Below are 8,600 nucleotides of genomic sequence, written 5' to 3'. Positions count from 1 at the left end.
ATGACTAATCAATGAGAGAGTGAGAGAGGAAACTTACATTCCTTGACTTGTAGGGCAGTGGATGGAGGTGGGAGGTGGGGCAGGGGCAGACTGAGGCAAGGACAGCCAAGTAGGGACACAGAGAAGGAAGCTAGGCTGGGTGGGGGTGGGGTGTCTCTTCAGCCCTGCCCTTTCCATATCCCAGGCTGAAGGAGAGGCAGGCCCCAGGTAACTGAACACCTGGGTCCCTGCTTTGTTCAGAAGACTTCCCATGGGCTAGCCAATGAGCCCCTCCCACAGTTCGCTCAAATCCGGGCTACTGACCATGACCAGGTTAAGGGAGGGACATGCTGGCATCTTATCTGCATCCCTCAGCCCGTATTCCCACTCATCCAGGGGTCCCCATTCCCAGAAGACCCAGCTTGGAAAAACTTCACTGTGCCAGGCTGAGAGCTGCGCTTAGGGCATAAGAGCGGAAATGAGCTGGGAGCCAAGGTGCTGAGGAGAGGAAGGAAGCCAGTCTGCCGCCACAAAGGAGTCAGGAAAGAGAGGGAACAAACAGCCAAGTGCTTCCTGCCCACCCCCTTCCCTGGCTCCCCACTAACACTCCCCACCAACCTCCTCCAGCCTGCCCCAGCCTCAGGGAGGTGGAGGGGGCAGAGGGAGGAAAGGGGTGTGGAGACCCACACTGGACACTCTCTAAGGCTTCCAGCTCAGCAGCCTTCATGGCAGCAGGCCAGGGGCTACTCTGACAGCAGCCCTGCATCCATTGCTGGGTGATCACCCCACTCCAGCCAGTCCCAGAAGCCCCTCACCCCAATTTCTTCCACTGGGGAGGAAAGTGACCCCTTTCTCTCTCTGTTCTATGGCTTGCTTACTCTGGCCTCCAGTTATCTGTGACTGAAAGAGAAGACCGTGGGTTAGAAAAGGGATGGTGTTGGCACAGCCTCACACACACACACACACACACACACACACACCTCCCAGCTTTGGCCTACTGACCACTCAGGACATAGATGCCCCACCCCTGCATACATGCACACTGATACACACACACACACACACACACATATACACATACACACAAGTGTTCACCTCACATAAACATTCACATCACAGAGGATCTTTTTCCAGCCTGGCCAACACAAATGGTGAACATTCACGTGCAGGGATAAAGAAACCTGGCCCAACATGGGCCCAGAATCTATTCCAGCTTTGGCTCTTCTCCAGGCCTGGTTCTCCTCTGCCCTGCTCTTCCCCCAGGGCTTTCCCTGCATAGCACCGCAGAGGTGGGAAGGGGGTACCTGAGGGTGCTCCATCCCCAAGCCTGCTGCTTGTAAAACTCAGTCACTCTGTCTGGGTTTCTGGAACCAGCCCCCCCTCCCTGAGGTGATCACATGGAAAATGTCCAGCTGTGGTTGCTTGGAGAGATGAGCTCAGCCAGTCTGAGTGGGGCTGGGGGCCTGGACTCAGCGTCAGACTTTCCACCTCGGACCTTACCCCTCCTCCCACCCCCAAATACCACCCCAGGGATTCAGGAGCCGGAAAGGGGCCAAAGGGACTTCTGACGCAAACATCTTAGCCCTGGATCGGTTTGGCAGAGGAGAGGGGACACAGAGTAGAGAGCAGACCAGAGCTGGAAGCATCTCCAGTGTGTTTCATCCCTGCCCACCCACTTCAGGGACAGAAACCCAGAGAAGAAGGACACAGGAGACTGGCCTGCAGTGTGATGGGTGGGGAGGAAGTTGACTACAGAAACCTGTACTCAAGAAGTGAGGGTGGGGAGGGCAGGCAACTAGAGGAATAGAGTCAATTCAAGAACCCCAAAATGGCAGAGGACGTAGAAAGCTGGCTCCTAACTGGGAAGAGGGTGGGGAGCAGACCAGGTGGCCTGCAGGCTTCCTGCCCACTCCAAACTGCCTCTCATTGGCCAGTGGGGAGTTCCTGCCCCAGGAAGAGGAAAGAATCATCCCTCCATTTCCATCCAGCTCCCACTCTCTGCAACTCCATTCCCTGCCTCCCTCTCTCCGAATTCCTCTCCCTCTCTCTCTCCTTCCTTTCCTTTCCCCTTCCCTCTCTCCTCCCATCTTCCCAGGACCCCCTTCCTGCTTCCTCTACCCCCTTCTCTTTCACTCTCCACTCCTCACTGCTGGCTCTCCCCCCCTAGTCACTCTGCGTGTTCTCTCTTTTTAAGGCCTCTCTCTCTCTGCCCACCTCTTTGCCCTTATTTATGGCTCCATCCTAGCTCAATTCCCCCTCCTTCTTCCCCCTCTGTCTTCCCCCAAGCATGGCCCACGGAGCTTTGTACATAGTTAGTACTCAAAAATGTATGCTGCCTTGGGTCAATGGCACTCACCATGTGCCTTGCAGAGTTCTAGGCACTTTAGAGTAGACAGATCTTTATTGGTTAACAGGTTGGAGCCATGGAAGGTTTTGACCTGAGAAGGAACATCATCAGAGCCCTGATTTAAGAAGACTAATTTGGAAATGAGACCCTCTCTTTAATTTCCTCTCTCCTTCTCCAACTCTTTCCCTCTGACTCTTCCTCATCTTCACAGGCCCTCCCACCTGACCACAACTTCTGCCTCTCTCCCTTCCATGAATCTACCCCTCCTTTCTTCAGTTTTCCTTCCCTGCACCTCCTATCCACCCTCCCTCCTTTCAACCCCCCTTTCCTAGAACATCTGTAAGCAATCGGCTGTGGAGGGGGGGTAGGATTGAGATCTCCTCCCAGCCAGCTGTGGGGGTGTGGCCAGCCCTGGCAGGCTGGGTGTGAGGGTGTGGCCTGAAGGAAGGACAGATCCCCAAGAGGTGAAAGCTTAGAGCTCCATCCCACCTTTCCCTTCATCAGCCACTCAGCTTGCTAGCCAAACCCCAAACTTCCTTTCCCAGGTCAATCTCTATCACACATCCCTCCTCTATCTTAGGGACCTGAGGGCCCTAGCCCTCCCCCTCCCCCCAGCCCCACAGTTCTGTCAGCTGGGACCCTCTAGCCAAACCTAGAACAGAGACTGGGACCAAGAAGTCTCTGGTGCCCAGCCTCTGAGCTGCTGGAGAGCTATTGAAGGGAGCCCCTCCCCTTGGCTTCTCTCCCAGGGCTTTGCAGTCCAATGAGGGGTTGAGGCCAGAGGTGAGAAGGGGTGGAGGCTCAAAGAGCATAGTCCATTCCACCTCTGCTGCATGTAAGACAGGAAACCCAATACATTTTTGTACATTAAATCCACAAATAAACCATTTGTAAATTGCATACAACACTACCTTCTTTTATGTTATTATCCTAACTTAGTAAGCCACAACCTTGGAGACCAGAGGTTGTTGAAGAATCTTTTAAGGCTCGGTTTCTCCTCAAGCTATAGCTGCGGAAGAAAGGGAAAGAGCTCTGTACCCAGGAGTGCTCAGTATCACCGAGCTCATGAATCTCAGCCCCAGAGACTTTCCATCTTACCCTCAGGGGCTGGCAGCTGGGAACAACTGGATTCCTTACAGGGATCACTGTATTTACCCCCTAAATCAGCACCCCAACAGGTCAGAGCTCCCTGAAGGCAAGGGTAAAGGGATGGACCTATTCTTAGCCCTGCACATGATCCCTAGAAAACAAATGTGCTCATTACAAGGTGACGATGGACAGGGAGGAATTTGCAGCCAAGGAAGGAGCATGTGTGTTTGTTTAGGGGTGGAGAGGTGAGGAGTGCCAGAGGTCCAGAGAACTCATGGGGAAGACTCATGCCTTTTCATGAAAAGCAAGGAGGGGGACAGGCTGGCCCTCACCCCTAAACTGATGACACAGCAAATTTATTATTGTGTCAAGGACAAATAGCATACCTATGCTGTACACACACACAGCCTGATTCCTAACTGACCAGAGATGCTGTCATCTCTATCAAGCCAGAAAGAGCTGAAGCTGGTGAAACAGTATGTCTGGGTTTTGAGTGTAATCTCTGGCCCTCTTGCCCTCCTCCCAGCCCCTTCCGGTGCCCTAACTTCCTGTCTGGGCTTGGTAATCCTTTTCAAGAGAGGGCTAGAAATGGCAGGCAAACTTGTGGGGGTGGGAGGGAACGCCTGGCTCATCCTCAGGCCCTCACAGCCCCAGTCGGATGTGCACTGGGAATCCTGGTGCTCCAGGTCCCTCCTGATGGGCTCCAGATGTGTGTACATCTGGGAAGGCCATCCCAGGAAACTGATGCTCCCGCCTACAGCTCCCACCCCGGATGGATTTCTCCTCCAGCTTCCAGGCCCTTCAGCCCAGAAGCTTCAGCCACTCCTTTCCTTTCCAGAGACAGGTACCTGGCAGCAAAAGGGAGAAAAAGATGGAAAGTAACGGAAGTGGGGTAGAGGAGCAAATAAAATGAGGTCAATGTATAGGACACCCCAGAGAACTTATTTCCCTTTGAACTTCCTATCTGGGGTGGTTACATTTCTCTGTAGAATTCTATTGCCTCAAAAAATTCCCCCCAAAAAAGAATAGAAAAACTGAAGAGGGTGTGGCAAAGAAGACACTAGCTGGGTAGGGGAAATTCCTTCCAATTGGTCTGCTTATTCTGGACCCTGGGCCTTATATTTTTCTCCCCAGCATCCCTGTAGCCCTGTCCCTCTCCCGTCAGTGCCCTTCCCCTCATCCCTGTCCCTCTGCCCCTCCCCAACCTAGTCCAGCCTGGAAAAACTCTCAGTTTGGTCCCTACAGGGATATCTGGGCATAATCTCAATCCCTAGTTTCAGAGCCCCAGAGCCCCAAGAGAACCCAAGCATCTTATCTCCCAGGACTGGTCTCGTCATCCTAGCAAACATCCTTCATCCACCCCACCCCTCCTCTGTGCTGAGCAAAGTTGGGGTGGAAAGGGGAAGGGAGTCTAGGTTTATTTTAGGTCTGGGACATGGAGGAGAGGTTTCTCCTGGGTCAGACAAGAAGTGGGGGTGGTGGGTAGTGACTCACAGATGATGGAGCCATCAGTTCCCCAAGGCCAAGACCTGAGTCAGGGCAACGACAGAGCCCGAGGGTTCAGACGGTCTGCTCCCGTACTTTTTGATTTCTCTCTCTTAGACACATACACACACATCAACACCCCAACTTTAGCAAGCTCTGGACCCAGACTTCTGGGTAACCGGGCTCCCCCTCTACTTCCAGAGATCCCCCTGTAGCTCCATCATCTTCATACGCATCCCTCTTTCCTTCCCTCTGAGATCTGACTCCCACTCCTCACCCCACCACGGGGCATGAGGAGCGGGCCCCGACGTCAAATCCAGGAGCCACAAACCAACAAGCCCCTCTGGGCCCTGTGTCCAGAGAACTCTTCTCACTCTTTTTGGCATCGTATCACATTGAGAACATTGTATTTGTACAATCCCCTGGAATGAGCAAGAGAGGTCACTCTCTCCAGAAGCCACCAGCCTGGGGTGGTTTGAGGGTTGAGGGGATAGACCTCTGTCTCAGCACACCTACAACCCGTCTGTGTGTGCTACCACACACATTGGGAAGTTTTATTTCACGAAGACCTCACTCAACCTGTGCCACCCAACCAGGCTTCTTACAGGCTCAGCAAGGCTCGAGTCTATTCCTTAAAATCAAAACATTCAGCCTCAGTGCTCTCAGAACTTCCAGGCATTTGAGACTCTAAAAGAAGCAACAGAGTTGCTGGGACTGGCCCTGTGGCCTAGTGGTTAAAGTTCCGAGCACTCTGCTTTGGAGGACCAGGTTCGTGGGTTCAAATCCCTAGCGGGGATGTACTCCACTCATCAGCCATGCTATGGAGGCATCCCACATACAAAATTGAGGAAGATTGGCACTGATGTTAGCTCAGGGCAAATCTTCCTCACCAAAAAACAAAAAAATAAAAGAAAAAAATGAAAGAAACAATGGATCCTGCCACAGAGAAATCACATACATACACACGAAAACTTCCTTCCAGGGGCTGGCCCAGTGGCAGCAGCAGTTAAATTCACACGTTCCACTTCAGTGGCCCGGGGTTTGCTGGTTCGGATCCCGGGTGCAGACGTGGCACTGCTTGGCACGCCATGCTGTGGTAGGCGTCCCACATATAAAGTAGAGGAAGATGGGCATGGATGTTAGCTCAGGGCCAGTCTTCCTCAGCAAAAAAGAGGAGGATTGGTGGCAGATGTTAGCTCAGAGCTAATCTTCCTAAAAAAAAAAAAAACTTCCCTCCAGTTTCAGAGAATTAATGAATCGTGTACCCAATCTTCCCGCACCCCACCCTAGGGACAATGGACCCAAGTTAAAGATCCTTACTCCAGAATCTTCCCCCTGTGGAAACCCAGCCCAGTTCAGAGGGCTAAACTAACAATGCAAGGGAAAGCCACAGCTTTGGAATCAGCTGAGATCGAATTTGGATTCCACCTCTGCCCCTTTCTTTCTGTAGATCTCAGCTTCATTGCTTCAGTCTCTGGGCCTCAGTTTCCTGACAGTAAAATGACAATCATAATATCTTCAGTGCTGGAGAGCTGGGGAGATTAAATGGGATAAAGATGAGTTAAAGTTAAGCCCCGAGCCAGGCATATAGCATGCGCTAAATAAACCCATTCTCCCAACCCCCCTCCCACCCTGCTGAAATTCACCACGGCTCGTGGCTGTAGATTTTGCACCTGTATCCTGAGTGCCTCTGCGGAAACTCACTCTTCTGGTTCAAAAGCTCCAGCCTCCAGGGCAGGCAGGCTGGTGACAGCAGGAGCCTGGTGAGTATCTGCCCTTGCCCTTCACCCCTTCTGCCCCTCCATCAAGCAGACCATGATTAATAATAGTCAGTCATCACAGCAAATCATTCCTACTGAGCGATGAAGGCGCAGAGGGTGCCAGAGAGGTCAGATCTGAGAGAGAAAACAGAGACATTTGGAGACAGAGGCTGGGCCAGAGACACGCTGAGAGACACACAAGACACAGAAAAATCTGAGAGGAGACAGGGCATTTGGAGGGCAGTTGGCTGAGAGCAGAGGGCATGGGTTTAGAGTCAGAACGCTTAGGGTCTAGACTCACCACTAACTGGCTAGCCATGTAACCTTGGACAAGTCACTTCATCTCTCTACACTCATTTCCTCTTCTGAAGGAGTGGGTTGGGCTGATGACCTCTAGGGAGTTCCTCCTGGCTGACCTTTCTAGGCCAGCTTCCAGAAGCTTCCCAACCTGGAGGGCTGTGCTGAAGCCGCTCCAACTAGGAGGGAACCCTAAGTTCAGGCCTGGCTCAGAGCAGAGGAAGGGAGGGCCAGGCAAAGGCAGCCCTGGTGAGAGGGAAGGCAGGAGGTGTTGGGGCCACTGGGAGAGGACTTATAAGGGCAGACAGAGCCAAGAGAGGAGGGATATTGGGGAGAGTAGAAAAGCTAGCCAGAGAATGACTAAGGGGCTCCCGGTGTAAACAGGAGCAGGGAATGGACAGGGAGGGGGCTGTTTGAGTTGGCCAAGACTGGGGGGGATGGAGTGGGGAGGAGGACTGGGGCAGGACGCTATGTCCCCTGTCCCCCACCAAGGCTCCTGGGAGGAGCTGAGTCACACACCTCCCTCCCTGTACCCCTCCCTGCCCCCACCCCCAGCTCCCAAATCCTGGGAAAATCTAAAGAGCTTGTGCCTGGGCTGAAAAAGGAGAGAGTTGGCTTCACACACATGTGCCTTTCTGGGTTACACAGCAGCCATGCCTCAGCTCCTCTCCTCCCCAAGGGGCTCCTCAGCCTTGGCTTGAGTAGTTTTCTCCTCGAGGTTACCTTTGCGGCAGTGCTGTGCTTAAGATGCTGACCCAGAGATTCCTTGGGTTCCTCGCCTAAGAAAGGGTCAGGACCTGCAGATGTGAGAGTGGGATGGGGGCCAGCATCACCCCACAGTCTGACCAGCTGGCCTCTCCCTTGGGCTGCAGCTGGCTCTGGAGAGGGGCTTTTAAAAAAACAGCTGGGTGATTTGGGACAGGAAGTAGAGCATCAGCCTTCGAAGGAAAAGCATCAATTCTGGGCACTTTTACTCTGAGTCCCAGACCAGAGTGGGGCAGGGGACTGGGGAAGAGAGGGGGCAGGGTTTGATTTGGGAAATTATTATTCTGGAAGGGGAGGCGTCCTGGAGGAAAGAGACAAGAAAGGGTCTGGAAAGAAGTTAGGAGACAATCTAGGCCCCTTGTCCCCCTCCCCCAGATTAAGATAAAGGCTAGAATCCTGAAAGGTGATCTCATCACACAGAGCCAGGGCTGGGGGAAGGGGCGGGCAGGGGGTCACTGCCTTCCCTGGCTAGAGTCCCTTCCTCTACTTCCACAGGGGATCTAGGGAGAATGGGGTCCTGGGTTCCAGCTCCCAGAACCTACACAAAATAGAAGCTAAAGGCTGGCCCCTTTGCAAGACACCACCACCACCCCCTCCCCACCTCACCCTATAATTCTCCAGGTTTGTAGGAATCCAACCAGTTTGATCAAGAAGACACTGAGGGGCCAAAACACCCCCTCCCCACCACCCCCACGTTCCTGGTCAATTGCCAGATTCCAGAAAGGGACTCGGCAGAGGTTTCCATATCCTACAACCAAGAAGGGGGTGGCCTGGAGCAGAATCCTCCTGGTGAGAGACCCCAGACTCCAGGGTTTTCGATTCTAGCAGCTTGGGTGAGGGCAGTGGGACTCGAGGAGCCCATGTAGGCGCTCCATCAG

This window comes from Equus caballus, chromosome 6 (assembly GCF_041296265.1).
Source record: "Equus caballus isolate H_3958 breed thoroughbred chromosome 6, TB-T2T, whole genome shotgun sequence".
NCBI lineage: Eukaryota > Metazoa > Chordata > Mammalia > Perissodactyla > Equidae > Equus > Equus caballus.
The sequence above is the reverse complement of the archived record's forward strand: the minus strand, read 5'-3'. Positions refer to the sequence as shown.